This window comes from Pan paniscus, chromosome 5 (genome assembly GCF_029289425.2).
Source record: "Pan paniscus chromosome 5, NHGRI_mPanPan1-v2.0_pri, whole genome shotgun sequence".
Taxonomy (NCBI): domain Eukaryota; kingdom Metazoa; phylum Chordata; class Mammalia; order Primates; family Hominidae; genus Pan; species Pan paniscus.
Genome location: NC_073254.2, coordinates 42,316,993 through 42,337,949, shown reverse-complemented (window position 1 = coordinate 42,337,949; position 20,957 = coordinate 42,316,993). Strand labels below are relative to the sequence as shown.

The window sequence follows — 20,957 nt, the reverse complement described above, 5'->3', positions numbered from 1 at the left end:
ACAGTGCAAGACTCCTCTCAAAAAAAAAAAAAAAAAAAAAAAAAAAAAAAAAAAGAAGAAGAAGAAGGCCTGGCGCGGTGGCTGACGCCTGTAATCCCAGCACTTTGGGAGGCCGAGGTGGGCGGATCACCTGAGGTTGGGAGTTTGAGACCAGCCTGACCAAAATGGAGAAACCTTGTTTCTACTAAAAATAAAAAAAAATTAGCCGGATGTGGTGGTGCATGCCTGCAATCCCAGCTACTAGGGAGGCTGAGGCAGGAGAATCGCTTAAACCCAGGAGGCGGAGGTTGTGATTAGCCGAGATAGCGCCATTGCACTCCAGCCTGGGCAACAACAGCGAAACTGCGCCTCAAAAAAAAAAAGAAAGAAAGAAAACAAGATGAAAGAAAAGAAATACCAACTCGTGGCAATTTTATTAATCTATAAACCACTCCTCCCCTTATGTGGTTGGAAGCAAATCTTTTTAATTTTTTTTTTTTTTTTTTTTGACGGAATCTTGCTCTGTCGCCCAGGCTAGAGTGCAGTGGCGCGACCTCGGCTCACTGCAACCTCCACTTCCCGGGTTCAAGCGATTCTCCTGCCTCAGCCTCCTCAGCCTCCCGAGTAGCTGGGATTACAGGCACCCACCACCGCACCTGGCTAATTTTTGTATTTTTAGTAGAGACGAGGTTTCACCACCTTGGCCAGGCTGGTCTCAAACTCCTGACCTCGTGATCCACCCGCCTCGGCCTCCCAAAGTGCTGGGATTACAGGCATGAGCCACCAAGCCCGGGCCACTCCACTTTTCCTTAAAGCAAAACCTGTCATTCTTCTGTTTCTTGCCTCTTAGTTTCTTAGTCCTTTTTTTCCTATTAGCCCTATTTGTATTTATTTGTTATTAATGCACTATGACTAATAAAAACTTGCCTAGGGTCAGAAACTTTGAGCTTTAGCAAAAACAAAAACATACAAACAAAAACTCAGAAAGTTTTTTCAGATAAAGGTTTGTTTTTCAAGTACAATTAAGAGCATGATTCTGCTCAGGCGTGGTGGCTCGCACCTGTAATCCCAGCACTCTGGGAGGCCGAGGCAGGCAGATCACTTGAGGTCAGGACTTCGAGACCAGCCTGGCCAACATGGTGAAACCCCAACTCTACTAAAAATACAAAAACTAGCTGAGTGTGGTAGCGGGTGCCTGTAATCCTAGCTACTGGAGAGGCTGATGCAAGAGAATCTCTTGAACCAAGATAGCGGAGGTTGCAGTGAGCTGAGATCCCACCACTGCACTCCAGCCTGGACAACAGAGCAAGACTCCATCTCAAAAAACAAAAAACAAAAAACAAAAAAAAAAAAAAGAAAGAAAAGGAAAAAAAGCATGATTCTGAACAGTTTGGTCATTTTAGAAACTTTTGGGATAAATCTGAATATTCAGAGTTTTCTCTGGCCATAAAATAGAAGATAGGAAAAACGTAAATTTTTATTCATATGGAGAGAAAAGTCACAGTTGTCCCTGTATTATCTTTAAGAAAGCTCCTGTTCTTAATTCTCTAACTAACTGTAATAATATCTCGAAGGACTATCTGTAAAACAAAAGGAAACAACCACTTGTTAAATTCAGAATTCCAAAAAATGTAGTTGTATCTCCGGTGTAATATAAACATCCATCTCATGGCCTTGCTTATTAATCATTCTTTAAAAATTATATATAAATTGGTTCTATGACCACTGTAAAAGTACCTGCATTTTGTTTGTTACATAGAAAAGTTTAAGGTTCAATGTAATCTTTAAGGGACCTAAATTGGCTTAATAATATTTTCATAATTGGGAGGAGGGGTTATGACTTTCCTTCAATGCATGGGGAAAAACCACTTTGCTGCTTGTGGCAGCAGTATTAACTATAGTTGTAAGATTAGACAGCTTAAGGGTAATACCAACACCAGATGTGGCAGAACAGTGCCAATCACAGAGAAAGAGTCAGAGTACCTCTGTAGTTCCTGTCACGTGAGATGTATTTCTGTCCTAAGCCAATTGGATTATTCTTCCTTTTTCCCATTTTTATTTTTTATTTTGCAGCTGAATGATACATTCTAATGCAACATCCTTAACACTTACCAAGTTCTCAATTAAATCTATTCTGCATGATCCCCTCCTGTCTGGTAAATCTGGTAAATCTTCTCTGAGTCCTTTAGCTTCCTGCTCCCGTATGGGTTAGTTGCATTCTAGGTTTCTTGAATAGCTGTCATCCTGTGTTTTTCATTTTTGAGCTCCTAGATCAGATTCATCATTTCCTGAGTTCCATGTCTTTCTCTGTCTTCCTCCCTATTTTCCCCGTAGTATATATATTCAGTTTGCGTCTTAAAATGTAGGTCAGCTTTTTGAGTCATGATAGGTTTATAAATGTCTTTATTCCAACTTCACATTTGATGTTACACATAGCTATGGAATTCTGTATTAAAACATTTTTCCTCCAGATTTTGAGGCATTATTTTGTTTTCTCCTAACATTCATTCAAGGTTGCTGATGAGACGTCTGATGCAGAAAGAGTATCTTTCTCTTGCCCACCACCATTACCTCTGACAGCTGTTAGAATCTAATGTCGTTTGCTTTCAGTCTTATTCCACCGTGAGCAGGTCTATACAAGTCTACTCCTAAAGGCTGAGGAAGCTGAGAGGCCAAAGAAAGAGGCTGACAAATTCAGTTTCTCAGAAAGAAACATTTAATAACAGAAGCCATGTCTTGAGTGGTAGCAAGACAAGATGATGGATCCCCACATTGTCACCAGCCAAACCCAGGGCTTATGAACCACAGGGAATTTGCCTAAGGGCAGGATTTTTTTTTTTTTTTTTTCTTTTGAGACGGTCTCCTTCTGTCGCCCAGGCTGGAATGGCCAGATCTTGGCTCACTGCAACCTCTGCCTCCCAGGTCAAGCGATTCTCTTTCCTCAGCCTCTAGAGTAGCTGGGACTATAGGCACGCCCCACGATGCCCAACTAATTTTTGTGTTTTTGGTAGAGACGGCATTTCACCATGTTGGCCAGGCAGGTCTCAAACTCTGGACCTCAAGTAATCTGCCCACCTCGGCCTCCCAAAGTGTTGGGATTATAGGCGTGACATACCGCGCCTAGCCTAAGGGCAGGATTTGTGTATGGTAAGTATGGGTTACAATAACACCAAGGTTGTTTTCACCTAATTGCAGGATTTATTGTACCTCAAAGTAGAAATCTTAGAGGCATTCCCAGAACTGGGGTTAATCAGAAGTCAATATGGTGGGTTACCATCCAAGATGGAGTGGCTTTCAGCTGGGCACAGTTGCAGTTGGCCAAGATCATGCCACTGCACTCCAGCCTGGGCAATAGAGCTACAGTGTCAAAAAAAATCTATATCTAAATCTATATATATATACACACACACACACATATGCACACACACACATATATGCACACACACATATATACATATATAATATTCATGCACACACATATTTTTGTACTCTAGTTTGTTACTTAACATTATTTCCTTCATATCTTTTCACTAGAGACAGCGGATTGCCACACCGAAGAGTGAGAGATCAATAAATGTTTGTTGAAATTATATATAATTTCCTTTGATTATTGTACAGCTTGGGAGCCCATATTCAAACCTCTTTGATGATCATATGGTCTAGGAAAGAAAGTGCTTTGTTCACCTTATAAGAGAAAATTAAGGGTATCGTCTTCACCACCCTCTTTCCTACGATGAAAAAGCCTGTACTTTGTACAGTGGACAAGAAGTATCTATATTCAATTCCTGGCTACTAGGATCAACTCATTTGAAAATAAGCTGATTTTTTTTTTTTTTTTTCAGATGGAGTCTCGCTCTGTTGCCTAGGCTGGAATGCAGTGGCATGATCTTGGCTCACTGGAGCCTCGGCCTCCCTGGTTCAAGCAATTCTCCTGCCTCAGCCTCCCGAGTAGCTGGGACTACAGGCGCGCGCTGCCACACCCGGTTAATTTTTGTATTTTTAGTAGAGACAGGGTTTCACCATGTTGGCTGGATGGTCTTTATCTCCTGACCTCGTGATCCACCCGCCTAGGCCTCCCAAATAAGCTCTGCTTTTAACAGTGTACAAAGTTGAAAAGTGCAATTTAAAACATCTAAGATACATTAAGAAAAAGTGTAAATGCAGAACAACGAGTAAATAACTAAGCTCTCTTTTGTGTGAAAAAGAAGAAAAAATAATCGATATAAATGCAGTATTTAAATAAAGAAACCCAGTAGGGATATATGAGAAATTAAGGACAGAGTTTACCTATAGAAGGTGGTGGTGAGAATTGAGCTGATGAAGAATAAAAATGGAAGGAAAGGCCAGGCAGCGTGGCTCACGCCTGTAATCCCAGCACTTTGTGAGGCCGAGGTGGGTGGATCGCCTGAGCTTAGGAGTTCGAGACCAGTCTGGCCAACATGGCGAAACCCCGTCTCTACTAAAAATACAAAAATTAGCCAGACATGGTGCTGCACGCCTATAATCCCAGCTACTCGGGAGGCTGAGGCAGGAGAATAGCTTGAACCTGGGAGACAGGGGCTGCAGTGAGCCAAGATCGGCCCACTGCGCTCCAGCCTGGGCTACAGAGCAAGAATCTGTCTCAAAAAAAAAAAAAAAAAAAGAAAGAAAGAAAAGAAAACTTTTTTACTATATCTTTTTAAATTGTCTTTAAAATGTTTCTTTGTATAATAATAAGGTGTTATTTATTTTTTAAAAAACTCTTAAATTAGAAAAATATTTTTAAAGGTATGTATCCTGTTCACCTTGGAATAAGCGTTCAGAGTATATAAAACAGATCTTTGTCATTGTTATCATTGAAGTTTTGGGAAATTTTTCTTTCTCACTTTATAATCTTGTTTTCTCTTAGACTGAAATGAAGAAAACGGAATGACCCAGCATGAGTGATACAAACGGTGGGTGGTTTTACATGCTTTTTTTTTTTTTTTTTGGAAGTAATCAAATAATTCAGTATTTTACTCCAAGAAAATTTCCCTGGGGCAGAGGAGGACAAGAATCACAAAAGCCTCCAACCGTAATATACCTCTGTCACTGTAAGGTGCCTATACTATAGCCCCTTTGTTTTACGGGTAGGATGTGGGTATGCCTTGGAGGCAGCGGAAAGAAACGTCCCCGTTCAAATTAACTGCTGCCGAGTAAGGGAGGGCGCATCAAATTCACAGATTCGTTTTCTCGGGGCAAAGTTAAGCCTGGAGAAACACACAGGTACACGTTTAGATAGATGTCTGGGTTACTATCCTTTCTGGTGATAAAAACCACAGGGAATACTTGGCCGGTACGGGGATCGAACCCGCGACCTTGGCGTTATTAGCACCACGCTCTAACCAACTGAGCTAACCGGCCGGATGACAAGATGACTTACTTCCACATTATAAGCTACTATCAAACGGCATGCTTTGTGGAAATTTATCTTCGAATAGATAATCACATTCATTCTGTTTCCCAGTTTTCCTTCACCCGGGCTGGGAGTGGCGGAGCTCCACATTGAACACCAAAGAACCCTGCTTCTTACGGGGAAACAGTTTTTCTTAACCTGCTAATTCTGATCCGAGAAGATTCAAGTCAACGTTTCCAATCGGGGCTTCCTTCCTCCTGCCTGGGGCGAATCCGAAGTTGCATCCAAGCTTGAGATCTCGGCCAGCGGATCAGGGAACCGTTGGACCACGGAGCTGTCTCAAGGTTGAAAGGACGCGGCTCCCGAGTGATGGTTGCAGAATCCTCTCTGTTCTTGGAGACCCTTCCAGACAGGTCGGCTCTTCTCGAAGCCTTCGGGATCCGGGAACTGCACCATCTCCCCGCCTAGCCTCGGGTGGTTCCTCTGTCACTACGACCCTGAAGTCTCAGCGGCGCTTCCCAGGCCTGTGGCTCCGGGCTCAAGAAAGTCACACACTTGCCGCTGCAGTTCCCGTCACAGGACAGCTAGTGGCGCTCGGGCGCGGACTGGGGTTCGCTGAGACAAAAGGACGGTGGGGACAGCCTCTCTTGAGCATCTGCCCTCCCCTCCTCCCTGGACAGAACCAAACCCCCAAAACAATAATAGGGATTACGGAGCCAGCGTGTTTCCGAAGTAAGGGCCATTATTTGCGGGGGAGAGAAATCCTATGATCTGAAAAGGGAGGAGGAGGCGAGGCCCGGATTCGACAACTCAGAGGAAGCAGGCGTGAAACATTTGCCCCTGAGAGGTGCCCCGCTTCCAGACGGAGCCTGATGCTCCTGCTTGCAGGTGACAACCCAGGAAGGGGCCACTGGAGCAGCTAATTCATGATTTACTGTCTGTTTTTTGACAAGATTCTACTTTCCCCCTCTTCCTATCACGACTGTTTCTGTTAGTTAAGGGTAGTAATATTTTCAAAAGTTAATTGGCCTATGTACATTTTAAATGCCCTCCTTATGCCCTCCCCCTCTATTTAGACGTATATGCATACACTTATTTATATATATATATATAAATTGTAAAGTCTTATCTTGGATATGCACTATTAGTATATAATGTGTTTAATGCTTTATATTCATGTCTTCGCCTTAGAAATGAGAATCATATCCTTTGACTAGACAAATTTGCCATTTATTTTCTAACTTTACATTTCAACTCTTTGAATATGAAAAATTAAAATTAGTTTAACATCATAAATAATAAATCACCTTTTCGTGTCCTTCAGCTCCTTTCACTAAAGTTGCACTTTTTTTTTTTTTTTTTTTTTTTTTTTTTGAGACGGAGTCTCGCTCTGTCGCCCAGGCTGAAGTGCGGTGGTGCGATCTTGGCCCACTGCAAGCTCCGACTCCCAGGTTCACGCCATTCTCCTGCCTCAGCCTCCGGAGTAGCTGGGACTACAGGCGCCCGCCACCATGCCCGGCTAATTTTTTGTATTTTTAGTACAGACTGGGTTTCACCGTGTTAGTCAGGATGGTTTCGATTTCCTGACCTCGTGATCCACCCTTCTCGGCCTCCCAAAGTGCTGGGATTACAGGCGTGAGCCACCGTGCCCGGCCCTATTTTATTTTTATTTATTTAATTAATTAATTTTTTGACAGAGTGTCGCTCTGTTGCCCAGGCTAGATTGCAGTGGTGTGATATTGGCTCACTGCAACCTCCGCCTCCCGGGTCAAGCGATTTTCGTTTCTCAGCCTCCCGAGTAGCTAGGATTACAAGTGCGAGCCGCCACGCCAGGCTGATTTTTGTATTTTTAGTAGAGACAGTGTTTCATGTTGGCCAGGCTGGTCTTGAACTCCTGATCTCAAGTGATCCGCCCGCCTCGGCCTCCCAAAGTGCCGCGATTACAGGGGTGAGCCACCGTGCCCGGCCTGTACATCTTTTTAATCAACTAGAAGATGTCTTCGTTTGTTTTGTTCTGTAGTGAAAATGCTCAAAGTTTGTGGCACAGATTATTATTATCATTGTTGTTTTACTAGGACACTTGTTATGGTAAATGATTCCTGAAAGACTGGGCCACATTTAGACTTACTTTGACCTCAAGAGACCACCGTAGGCATCAGTCACTTGCTTTTTGTCATCGGTCAGTTCCCTAGGAAACAGACACTGAGATGGAGATTTGTGTGCGGGAAGTTCATTGGGGACGCTCTCAAAATCAGCATCTGTGAGAGGGTGAGGTGAGCAGGATTGAGAAAAGACAGAAGCTGAATTCAATACAGGCGCAACATACGTCCAGCCCATCTCACAGGTGTATATAAATCTGGAATGGTCCTTCACAAATGTCCTTAATTATAGTGGGGAGGCGGGAAGGGCAGACCTATATATTCCTCCATCAACAGTCATGGGATTTGAGCTGCTCCAGTGGTGGGGTGTGACTTGGAGCAAGTGACTTCCCTTCCACTGAAGGTAGGTCCCAGAGTCGGACCCAGACATGAGCCATCAGTAGTTAATATTCCTGTAGTTGAGGAATGAGTGCCACCACCTGGGCGTGGGGGGCCCGGGTGGGGAATCTACACTTGATCTTAGCCAAACGGCCGAGAAGCGATAGGAGGGGGGGATCTGATAGATGCACCACATATCCTCATAGTTCTTTTCCTACAGCAACCACGTGTCAGACATGTGCTAATCTTCCACCAATAACCCCTGCTTCTCCACACTAACAGAGAAGAGAACAGGTGTGGTTAAAACAAAATGACGGTTAATAAAGAGTCAATTCATTTTTCCTTTGAGGTTCAGCAAAAGTCCCTACCTGGCCACCAGAGCCTATAGTGAGTCTAGCGGTATCCATGTTGGAACAACTTTTCTTTTCTTTTCTTTTTTTCTTTTTCTTTTTCTTTTTTTTTTTTTTTGAGACAGAGTCTCGCTCTTGTCGCCCAGCCTGGAGTGGGAGTGCAGTGGCATGATCTCGGCTCACTGCAACCTCCACCTCCCAGGTTCAAGCGATTCTCCTGCCTCAGCCTCCTGAGTAGCTGGGATTACAGGCACCCGCCACCACGCCGGCAAATTTTTGTACTTTTAGTAGAGACGGGTTTCGCCATGTTGGCCAGTCTGTTCTGGAACTCCTGACCTCAGGTGATCCGCCCGCCTCAGCCTCCCAAAATGCTGGGATTACAGGTGTGAGCCACCGCGCCGGGCCGGGACAACTTTTCAAGGGGAAATACTCATTTCAATCCAGCCTATGAATTAATCCTTTCAAAATAAAATTATTTGGTTTTCACTGAGACCTGAATGTCTATTTTTGTTGTGAAGTCATCTAACAAACTAGTTGCTGGGATTGTTGCAAATTATGGAAGTGTGAAATAGTTTTCAAGTAGGATACGATCCAAACATTTCTCGGCTGTGGCTCCGTGGCTTAGCTGGTTAAAGCGCCTGTCTAGTAAACAGGAGATCCTGGGTTCGAATCCCAGCGGGGCCTTGCTTTCTGTATCTTACACGTTTTGTAATTTCACCCGGTGCAACTGAATTTATACCCAATAAATGCTGTAATACTCAGGCTTTTAAAAGCCTTGCTAGAAAACAGGAGGTACATTAGGCGAGAAGCGGGAAATGCCAACAGTTTCATGGCAAGCATTCCTAATTCATGATAACTTTAAGACACAATATTTGTCCTATTGTAAGGCTAGGTAGCCTAGCATAGCTGAGGTTTGCTCCTTTGTCCTACCGTTCGAGAGCAAGTGATGCAGATTCAACAGCTTTAGAAATAGGCCCTTTTGGCCGGGCGAGGTGGCTGTCGCCTGTAATCCCAGCACTTTGGGAGGCCGAGGCTTGCGGATCACCTGAGGTCAGGAGTTCCAGACCACTCTAGCCAATATGGCAAAACCCCGCCTCTACTAAAAATACAACAGTTAGCTGGGCTTGGTGGCAGGCCCCTATAATCCCAGCCACTCCGGAGATTGAGGCAGGAGAATCGCTTGAACCCGGGAGGCGAAGCTTGCAGTGTGACGAGATGGCGCCACTGCACTCCAGGTTGGGCGACAGAGAGACCCCGTTTCAAAAAAACAGACCAAAAAAAAACCCTGAACGCAATTGGAATACAGATGGCACTCAAAAACTTTTTTACAACAGACCACTAATGGCTTTTCTAATTTTTTTTTGAGACGGAGTTTGGTTCTTGTTGCCCAGGCTGGAGTGCAACGGCGCCATCTCGGCTCGCCGCAACCTCCGCCTCCCGGGTTCAAGCGATTCTCCTGCCTCAGCCTCCTGAGTAGCTAGGATTACAGGCATGCGCCACCACGCCTGGCTAATTTTGGGGTTTCTCCATGTTGGTCAGGCTAGTCTCGAACTCCCAACCTCGGTTGATCTGCCCACCTCGGGCTTCCAAAGTGCTGGGATTACAGGCATGAGCCACCGCGCCCGGCCTTAAACTTTAAATTGATTACTGTAATAGCTATTCTTCCTCTTTGAATGATTCTGGACTTAGGATATCACCACAGTTTCTGAAAAGAAGAGACTGTGATATCATCTTAAAGAATTATTCATGACAAAACTGATAAACTATTAACAATAGACTAGAGGCGAATGAAAAATGCATTTTAATATCTGAAGGCTTTTCTAGGCAGATTTTCACATAAAAGATCTGAGAAAAACACCAAACCGTAAAGAGTAAGGTGTTTCTGTCTTACCTGCTCTGTTTCTTTGGGTATTCTAAGACTTATCAACTATATGTCAATCTTTACTCACATATACAGGTACATATTCTTTATTCAAAAAGACTTTCCTTCTTCAAGGGCAAAATGCCACTTTTCCTAGGATCCTCAAATGGACAGCTCTGTGTGTGTGTGTGTGTGTGTGTGTGTGTGTGTATGTGTGTGTGTGCTCTTAATGTAAGCCTTGTGTTGGCTTAAGCTAACGATGTGGTTCTTTCTTCTTCACGTCCAGGTGTTAAATCCTGACATTGAGCATAAATAAACTTTACTTTATTTTATTTATTTATTTTTTTGAGACGGAGTCTCACTCTGTACCCCAGGCTGGAATGCAGTGGCGGTCTCGGCTCACTGCAAAATCCGCCTCCCCCGTTCAAGCGATTCTCCTGCGTCAGCCTTCCCAATAGCTGGGATTACAGGAGCCCGTCATCACACCTGGCTAATTTTTGTATTTTTAGTAGAGACGGGGTTTCACCATGTTGGCTAGGCTGGTCTCAAACTCCTGTCAGGCGATCCGCCCGTCTCGGCCTCTCAAAGTGCTGGGATTACAGGCGTGAGCCACCTTGCCCGGCGGGGCACTGAATAAACTTCAGTAAATTGATTTGAATATTCCTGAAAAGGTGAAAGGTATGGCATGGCGATGATGGAAAATGTTGGGAAGGAGAAATAGTCTCAGGAGGCATTTCCATCTGGTATCCAACCAGAGAACTTTAAGCGTGTGAGGCGAACGTGTTAACAACTACACTACAGAAAACAACTTCCAAATATTGTTATCCGGCAGACTCAGCACAGATTTTTCTGGAGTCCACTGTTCTTACTGCCTTCTATAGTACTTTCTTCTCTTTGTTAAGACTGTTTAATGCTAACGCTGTGTCCACAATTCCACATAAGCAGCACACCAAACTTAGGAATGTCCAACACTCACAGATTGTTTTAAGTTCCCTGAACCTTGATTAAAATCTAAACCATGATCACACATGAAAAAATCTCAAGAATCTTGCCACTTTTCAGGACTGACATTTACATCTTGACTGGATTGTGGAGTCAATCATTTTAATTTAGTAGAGACAGGGTATCACCATGCTGGCCAGGCTGGTCTCCAACTCCTGACCTGAAGTGATCCGCCTGCCTCTGCCTCCCTAAGATTTTTTAAATCTTTGGTTTCAACCATTTTCATATAATTTGAACAGTTATAGTTTTCTTTATGTTTATCTTTGTTGGCATTTGTTGATGGAATTAAATTTGTGAGTTGATGTCATATGTGTTCATTGACTAGTACACCTTAATAAATTTTTTAGAAAACGAAGAAAACAAAACTCTTCACTGGACGACATCTACATGCCAAGAATCAAAGATTAGTCCCCAATATCTCCAATTTCTCTCATCACATTCAGATTAAAATATATCTTCCCCTCTTTTGGAGACACTTCCTCCCTTCTTCTCTGATCCAGCACATATAGTCCCATTTAGTCTAATTTCTTTCCAGCTCTGCTTCAAATCCTTGGATTTCCTCCCTAAAATTATGACCACTCCATTCAGTTCCTAATGACAAAAAATCATTTTCTTCGTCTAAGAGCTCCAGAGGGAGCAAAAAAAAAAAAAAAAAAAAAAAAAAAAAAAAAGCTCCTTTCTAACCTATCTACAACCATCATTCTTCTTTTCATTGATCAAGTCTCAGATCTGCCGTCGTTTTCTCCAGGAGGTCTTCCTTGATGGGCACTGGGGCATTTTTTAGTTTTTTGTTTGTTTGTTTTTTTGAGACGGAGTTTGGTTCTTGTTGCCCGGGCTGGAATGCAATGGCGCGATCTAGGCTCACCGCAACCTCCGCCTCCCGGATTCAAGCGATTCTCCTGCTTCAGCCTCCCGAGTAGCTGGGATTACAGGCATGCGCCACCACGCCTGGCTAATTTTTTTTTTTTTTTTTTTTTTCAGTAGAGACGAGGTTTCTCCATGTTGCTCAGGCTGATCTCGAACTCCTGACCTCAGCTGATCCGCCCCTCCTTGGCCTCCCAAAGTGCTGGGATTGCGGGCGTGAGCCACAGCGCCCGGCCCCCAGTTTTTTGACTGTTGTCAACAGGCTACTCTGAACACTCCGAACAATATAGTCGATATATTTGGCGAACGCATTTCTGCTCGTATCTGTCATCGGTATGTGATATTGGCGATTCCAATTAATGGGAAAAGTGAGGGTGAGAACAATACTACAATCGGAAAATTTTCTACAAGGAAAGAACAATTCCAAAATTTCTAAACTTGGGGGATCAGGGAATATATACTTCCATGTTTCAAGGTAAGGGAGCAGAAAGAGGGTGTTTCCGTAGTGTAGTGGTTATCACGTTCGTCTAACACGGGAAAGATCCCCGGTTCGAAACCGGGCGGAAACAAGTAGGCTTATAATATTTTTGGTTGCTGCTTAGTTTCTATTCCTTCTTACGCACGAACCAGTTTGCGGTTCTGGACTTTAAAAATGCGCAATTCTGAGCTCAATTTGTGGTCCAGAAGTCTAAGATGAAAGATTTCTCACGCCACTGACACAGAAGCCCGTGTCACCCCACCTCCTCTCGCCCCAGTAAGTTTCCCATCGCTTTTCCTCCTCTTCTGGGCTTCAGAACCCTAGGAGGTGTCAATCCCAGGAGACGCCCACGGACCAGGACTCGGCCTACGCAGCTCAGGTGAGACTGGCTTCCTTGGAATTCCATCTTAGATTTCTGGACCACAAATTGAACTCAGAATTGTGTATTTTTAAAGTCCAGAACCGCAAACGGGTTTGTGCGTAAGAGGGAATAGAAACCCAGCAGCAACGAAAAATAATATAAGCCTTTCGTGTGTTAGACGAACGTGACAACCACTACACTACGGAAACCTCGTGTTACTGCGCTTTTACCTTACTAAGTCTGCGGGTTTCCCGCAATTCGAAATTCCGCAGCGGCCGCTACCGAGTGTCAGTTAACGGATAGCAGACCTCTCGGGCAATTATTAGTAGTAGTACTATCGGTACTGTTAGTGCCACACAATATTTCTAAAACCCATCAAGCGTGGACGAGAAGGAAGAGCTGTGAGGAGAGAAGGGTAAAGGAATAAATAAGAATATATTCCTGCCGTCAACGGCCTGGATAATCTGTATTGGACTAGGAGACTTCAATTTTTGTGACCGCCTTTCCCCTCCACGTTTCCACCACCCGAGAAGATCCTCTGGGACTTGATTCTCAGCAGGGCTTGATCTCAGACATTTCAATTCCAGTGCGTTCCTCCCAGTGGGAATTCGGGGCGCGACTTCGTGCGCACTGGGCCCACTCCCGGCCTTGCTCGCTGCCAGGAGCCTTCTGTACAAACGCGACCTTCTCCCAGGACTCAGCAATGAGCGTTCAGCTCGGTTCGAAATGAGCTCCCAGCAGGCGACCATCCTGAGTGAAGGAAGGGAACCCGACCATTTCTGGAATCAGCGTAGTGTTCACGCCGTTTGCGAGATTTCTCGGAAATAAGAAAGAAAAAGAGGAAAGGGTTAAAAAGTTTAGCGACTTTGTGTGTTTCGTGGCCTATTTTGGTAAAAATCGCGAACTTTAGGACAGGTTTTCTTCTGGGATAGACATACACTCGGAGGGCGTTTCTACTTTCCTAACCTACATTCTGAGAGATTATTTCCTCATTTTGTCTCCTAGTGTTAAACTCAGTTAACACCCTGCCTGCAATAAGTGACTCCCCGCAAGTGGCAAAGACTGGGCTCTCCTGATGGTCGATCGCCAACCCCTACCCCCAGTGCACTAAGAGAACTCTCACGATCATGCTGATACATGAATTATTTCAAACTTATTGAAAGAAATTTAATTGACTTCCTTAGAGGTTAACTCACACCAGATCTCAGATTCTGGTTGTTTTATTTTTTGAGTCGGAATTTCACTCTTGTTGCCCATGCTGGACTGCAATGGCACGTTCTTGGCTTATTGCAAGCTCCGCCTCTCGGTCCGCCTCTCGGTTTCAAGCGATTCTCCTGCCTTAGCCTCCCAAGTAGCTGGGATTACAGGAATGTGCCACCACGCCCGACTAATTTTTAGTAGAGACGGGGCTTCACCGTGTTAGAGTGGTCTCGAAATCCTGACCTCAGGTGATCCACCCGCCTCAGTCTCCGAAAGTGCTGGTATTACAGGCGCGAGCCACCGCGCCCAGCCCTCAGACCCTGGTTAATTTGACAAGGTAAAGGAAAGAGGAGGCAGAAACTAACATTTTAAGAATCTGGGCCGGGCGCGGTGACTTAAGCCTGTAATCCCAGCACTTTGGGAGACCGAGATGGGCAGATTACCTGAGGTCAGAAGTTCGAACATGGCGAAACCCTGTCTCTACTAAAAATACAAAAATTAGCCTGGCGCGGTTGCTCACGCCTGTAGTCTTAGCACTTTGGGAGGCCGAGGCAGGCTGATCACCTGAGGTCAGGAGTTTGAGACCAGCCTGGCCAGCAGGGCAAAACCCCATCTCTACTAAAAATACAAACAATATCTCGGCGTGGTGGCACACGCCTGCAATCCCAGCTACTTGGGAGGCTGAGGCAGGAGAATCGCTTGAACCCGGGAGGAGGAGTTTGCAGTGAGCCGAGATCACGCCATTGCACTCCAGCCTAGGCAACAAGAGCAAAACTCTGTCTCAAAAAAAACCCCTGATATATATACTACACATTTTAGAGGTGTTATCTTCTATAACACTCCTTATATATAACTTCCTGAAATGCTGTGCGTGTCTAAGTTTTAAAATGCTTCTTCATCTGCAAGTCATGGTTTGATGTCTCCTGCAGTCTATGCCTCATACTCCATGAACTCCACGCAATCAGTCTCTTTTTCATGACTGGACTTTTCACCTGAGGTTCCCTCTAGCTGAAAAGCTTTGCGCTTGGCTTTGCCTAGTTAGTTATCTTTACCTCGTGACTGTATCTCAGGGAAACTATTTTTTCTTTAGGAAAGACTTCCTTAAACTACATCAGTGAAAGTCCTGTATTCCTCGTAGTACCATGAACTTTGTTCCCTTGCCACCTTTACATTTATGAGCATAATAACTAGATTGATGTCTGTCTCCCTAGAATATAAGTTGCATTTGGACAGGAACAGTGTCTGTTCTTGCTCATCAATGAATCCATACTGCCTTGCGCTCAATGAATACCTTTGAATATAAGACTGAACCCTTACCCTGATTCTCTGAGTAAACTATTATTTTCCTAATTTTAAGTTGAAGCACCGAGGCTTGCAGCGATCATCTGTCTTGCCTAAGTGTGGAGCTAGTATGTGAGTTATGGCTCACACACAGATATTCCTGGCTTTACAGTCTTGCTCATTCCTTAATATACTATTGGATGTGGGTATATTTTTAACAAATCCCCAAAGTTCTGATCTTTGTAATTCCCTAGAAACTAATAATGAAAAAGAAATCACTAGAACAATAGTAATAGCTACAATTTATTACCAGCCATTAAATCAAGTATTTAATGATTTTTCATATGTAAACGAACAAAGCAAGCCTAAGGTGTAGGTACAATTGTTACTTACAATCATTTGCCTGTCTTATAGATGCAGAAGTTGAGGAGCGGGGACGTTAAATAATGTAAATAACTTCCTCAAGCTCACACAAGTTATAGAACTTGGAACCAATATTTCTATCCATGTGTGTCTGAGGTCAAAGTATTCCTCACAGCCGGGCAAGGTGGCTCATACCTGTAATCCCAGCACTTTGGGAGGCTGAGGCAGACGAATCACGAGGTCAGGAGTTTGAGACCAGCCAGGCCAACATGATGAAACCCCATCTCTACTAAAAATACAAAAAATTAACTGGGCGTAGTGGCAGGCGCCTGTAATCCCAGCTACTTGGGAGGCTGAGGCAGGAGAATTGCTTGAACCCAGGAGGCGGAGGTTGCAGTGAGCCTAGATTGTGCCACTGCACTCCAGCTCAGACAACAGAGTGAGACTCTGTCTCAAAAAAAATAGTATTCCTCACTATTGCAGTTTTCAGGAAAAAGGAAGGGTCTATGAAAAGACACTGGTATTAAGAGGGTGAAACTGAGCATATAATATGAAAATGATTTTTACAATATAGGGAGAGGCAGAAAAAGCTCAATATAGAGACACTCTGAGGATATGGAGAGTTGCCAGAGATAACTCGTACAAATATTATGCTTGTAATTGGTACTACTTCCTGGAGAAAATGGGAAGTGCATATTTCAAAGTAAAAGGAGGACATTTTTCATTTAAGAGAATGGGTATGAACAATGGCCCAGGAAATATTCCCTAATGCAAATTAAATGTATTGCTACCCTTGGATGCAGGCATTAGAGAAATACTAGTCTGCCGGGCGCGGTGGCTCATGCCTGTAATCCCAGCACTTTGAGAGGCTGAGTTGGGCAGATCACCTGAGGTCAGGAGTTCAAGATCAGCCTGGCCAACATGGCAAAACCTGGTCTCTACCAAAAATACAAAAACAAATTAGCCAGGCCTGGTGGCGCCAATTCCAGCTACTCAGGAGGCTGAGGCAGGAGAATTGCTTGAACCCGAGAGGCAGATGTTGAAATGAACGGAGATCACACCACTGCACTCCAGCCTGGGCAACAGGGTGAGACTCTGCCTCAAAAAAAAAAAAAAAAAAAAAAAGAAAAGAAAAGAAAAGAAAAGAAATTCTAGTCAGATACATGGTTCTTTTGGTGAAAGCTGTTTGTTTTGGTAGCAAGAACCATCCCACTTCCCTTAGAGTCCTTTCTCTTTCCACACTTCAGACGAATTTGCCTCCTTGCCCTCCTCAAATACACTGTCTTCCTCTAAGTCTCCCTGGAAGACTAGAAAGATCTCTAGGCAGGAAATCTGAATATCTGAGCTTCAGTCTTAGTGTTTATTATGTTGTGTCCTTGGGAAACTCAGTGACCTCTCTGAATTTTATTTTCTAATCTGTGAAATGGGATAATGAAACCTGTATTCTAATGTATTTTCAACAAATATTTATTGAATGTCACCCATATCTCTTCTAGGTATTAGTAATCTGACAGGAAACAAATATCTTGCCCTCATGGAGTTTCCATTCTCACAGGGAAGACAGACAATATACAAAATAAATAAGTTATATAGTGTGTTTTTAAAATGATCATAAGTGGGCCAGGCGTCGTGGCTCATGTCTGTAATCCCAGCACTTTGGGAGGCCGAGGCAGGTGGATCACCTGAGATCAGGAGTTCAAGATGAGCCTGGCCAACATGGCGAAACCCCATCTCTACTAAAAATACAAAAAGTAGCAGGGTGTGGTGGCACACTCCTGTAATCCCAGCTACTCGGGAGACTGAGGCAGGATACTTGCTTGAGCCCAGGAGATGGAGGTTGCAGTGAGCCGAGATCATGCCACTGCATTCCAGCCTGGCAGACAGAGTGAGATTCTGTCAAAAAAAAAAAAAAAAAAAAAAAAGACTGAGCCCTGAGATATCCTGGTACAAGGATGGAGGAGAGCAGGAGGAACCAGCAAAAGAGAAATTGAAGGAGAAAGACAATGAGTGGTGAAAAAATAGACAAATAGATCAATGACAAACAATAATGACAAATAGATCTAGAGAGACCAGAAATAGACCCGTACAAACATGGTAGTCAAGTAGTCAATCTTTGACAAAGAAGCAAAGGCAACACAATAGAGCAAAGATAGTCTTTTCAACAAATGGAAACAATTGAACAACTGAAGTTCCACATGCAGAACAGTGAACCTAGACACAGACACACCCTTCACAAATATTAACTCAAAATGGATCATAGCTCTAAATATAAAATGCAAAACTGTTAAACTAAAATATAACAGGAGAAAACCTAGATGACCACGGATAGGGCAATGACATTTTATTTTATTTTATTACTCAATTAGAAAATGTTATTGAAACAATGTGAGTGAATAATTTTTTTGCTGCAAATTTACAACTATTAAGATATGATCATGAAAATGGGTTGATCACTAATGAATGAGTTTGTCATTAGAGACCAACCCATTTTTTAAACATAAAATGAAGGATCAGGCCCAATATTAGCATAAACTACCTCAGTATCAATAAAAGATATTTTTAAAATCAGAAATAATTAAAGTGACACATACCTATTTTGTTTTTTTTATTAACTACATGGGCACCCATGAGAGGATTCTAATGATTCTAATAATCTTAGGATTGTCAGAAGTAACATATGGAAGAAGAAATAAGACAAAAGACCTACAAAAGGCCAGGCACAGTGGCTCACGCCTGCAATCTCAGCACTTTGGGAGGCCAAGGCGAGCGGATCACGAGTTCAGGAGATCGAGACCAACCTGGCTAACACGGTGAAACCCCGTCTCTACTAAAAATACAAAAAATTTGCTGGGCGAGGTGGCACGCGCCTGTAGTCCCAGCTACTCTGGAGGCTGAGGCAGGGGAATTGCTTGAACCCGGGAGGTGGAGGTTGCAGTGAGCTGAGATCTCGCCACTGCACTCCAGCCTGGGCAACAGAGCGAGAGACTCCGTTTCAAAAAAAAAAAAAAAAACCTAAGACAGTTGCTCATAAAGAAAGCAACAAAGCAACAAAGCTAAGACTCCCACTCAGAGAGTGGGCAGTACTTCCTCTCGCTAGGGGCAGGTCAAAAGGAGGACTCCCACGGGAGCCTAGCTTGGGTCCCAGTTGGCAGAAAAATATAAACAGATGTTCTGTTGGGCGACTCGAATAATTCTTATTTTTATATACAATCTTTCAGAAAAGAACTATATTAATTATGATGTGATACTATTCTAGAGAATAATTGATATTTTTACTTTATTAACCTTTTTTCTTGTGTGCATACAAACATGCACATATACACAGTTTTGGAGGAAAAGACAGTTATAGTTCATAGTTTACTATAAATGCGTATCATCCAACTCAATAGAAATTTACTACAAATGTGTATCATACAATTCGAGAGAAATCTATGTGCTCCAGAATGTACAGAAGTTATGCAATGTTCCAAAGAGTGTCATTGTCACCTCTGGTTTTTTGTTTTCTTTAAAGACAAGGTTTCACTCTGTCATCCTAGTGCAGTGATGTGATTATGGCTCATTGCAACCTCTGACTCCCAGGCTCAAGCAATCCTTCCACATCAGCTTCCCAAGTAGCTGGGGCTACAGGCGTGTTCCACCACACATGACTAAGCAATCACATTTTAGATAAAACATCAAAGATATGTCCCATGAAAGAAGTAATAAACGTCATTAAAATTTAAAATTCTACTCTGCTAGAGATAATATCAGAAGAGTGAGAAGACACAGATTAAAGAAAATATTTGCAAAAAGCTTATGTAATGAACAACTTATTCAAAATATGCAAAGGACTCTTAAAACTAAACAGCAGGAACACAACCCAATAAAAAAATAGGCTAAAGACCCTAACAGATATTGCTAAAGAAGATATACAGATGGCCAATGAGCATAAGAAAAGATGCTCCACATTATATGTAAACAGAGAGATGTATTATTGTTTTAATTGTATTATACCACTCACTACCCACCTATTAGAATGGCCAAAATCTGGAACACTGACCACACCTACACTGGTGAGGTTATGGAGCAACAGAAACTCTCATTCATTGTTGGTGGGAATGAAAAATGGTACAGCTACTTTGGAAGACAGTTTGGTGGTTTCTTACAACACTAGACATACTTTTATTATATGATCCAGCAATCACACCCCTTGGCAACTATGCAAAGGAGCTGAAAACATGTCTACACAAAACCTGCACATAAATGTTTATAGAAGCTTTATTCATAATTGCCAAAAGTTGGAAGTAACCAATATGTCTTTCAGTAGGTAAATGAATAAATATACTACGGTACCTCAGACAATGGAATATTATTCAGCCCTAAAAATAAATGAGTTATTAAAGCATGAAAAGACACGGAGGAATCTTAAATGCTTATTACTAAGTGGAAGACAACCAGGAAAATTGTTACCCTAAAGTCAATTGAAGAAAGTGTTGTAAGAAGGAGAATGTATTAATAGCTGCAGCTATCCCAAGTAAGGTGAGGACTGGGAAATGATTTTAGCCATGTGGAGATAATCGGCGACCTTGTCAAGGCATTATAGGATCACTGACAGTCCTTCAGAGGCTGGTAGGTGGATGAATGTGGTGATAGATGTGCGTGGAAGGTCTCTTCTGATTGTGAAGTAGGAAGTAAAGTCATCAATTGAACACAAGGATGGGAGAGGAGGTGTTGGAGCATTGGCATGAGAGATATGAAATAGTGACTTAATTTTTTTTTTTTTTTGAGACGGAGTCTCACTGTCTGTCACCCAGGCTGGAGGGCAGTGGCGCCATCTCAGCTCACTGCAACTCCGCCTCCCGGGTTCAAGTTATTCTCCTGCCTCAGCCTCCCGAGTAGCTGGGATTACAGGCGCGAGCCATCACATCTGGCTTTTTTTTTTTTTTTTTTGTAGAGATGGGGTTTCGCCATGTTGGCCAGGCTGGTCTCGAACTCCTAACCTCAGGTGATCCCCCCCGCCTCGGCCTCCAAAATGCTAGGATTACAGGCTTGGACCACTGTATCCGGCTGAAACAGTGACTTAGAACAGGAGGATTGGGAGTGGACTAATCTAATCGCGTATGGTACAATTTGCCTGGTAGCCTTGAGCACCTACTTGACATTCATTGTCATGAATTTAAAGTGAGGTCTGTCAACTGATTGTTTTTCTTCCGCCATGTTTAGCTGCCCTGGTTGTGGCTTTGCCAAAGGAGTACAAAGTGAGAGAGGCAGGGAAATTGAGAGTGCAGCAAGAACGTGACTCTAACATGTGCTGGGTAAAGAGAGAAGAAAATTCATGAACTGGAGGGAGGAATAGGGAACAGACAATTGAGTCTCCGGGGATTTGTT

At 43.3% G+C, this 20,957-nt stretch overlaps 3 non-coding genes across 3 annotated transcripts; 2 read left to right on the top strand and 1 right to left on the bottom strand.

Moving 5' to 3' along the window:
* Positions 1-5,287: 5,287 nt before the first annotated feature.
* On the bottom strand, positions 5,288-5,361 carry TRNAI-AAU (transfer RNA isoleucine (anticodon AAU)). Its single transcript has one exon. It is a non-coding gene; the product is annotated as a tRNA-Ile (tRNA).
* A 3,429-nt stretch (positions 5,362-8,790) lies between these two features.
* Positions 8,791-8,864, top strand: TRNAT-AGU (transfer RNA threonine (anticodon AGU)). Its single transcript has one exon. It is a non-coding gene; the product is annotated as a tRNA-Thr (tRNA).
* A 3,539-nt stretch (positions 8,865-12,403) lies between these two features.
* TRNAV-AAC (transfer RNA valine (anticodon AAC)) lies at positions 12,404-12,476 on the top strand. The gene has a single exon. It is a non-coding gene; the product is annotated as a tRNA-Val (tRNA).
* The last annotated feature ends 8,481 nt before the right edge of the window (positions 12,477-20,957 follow it).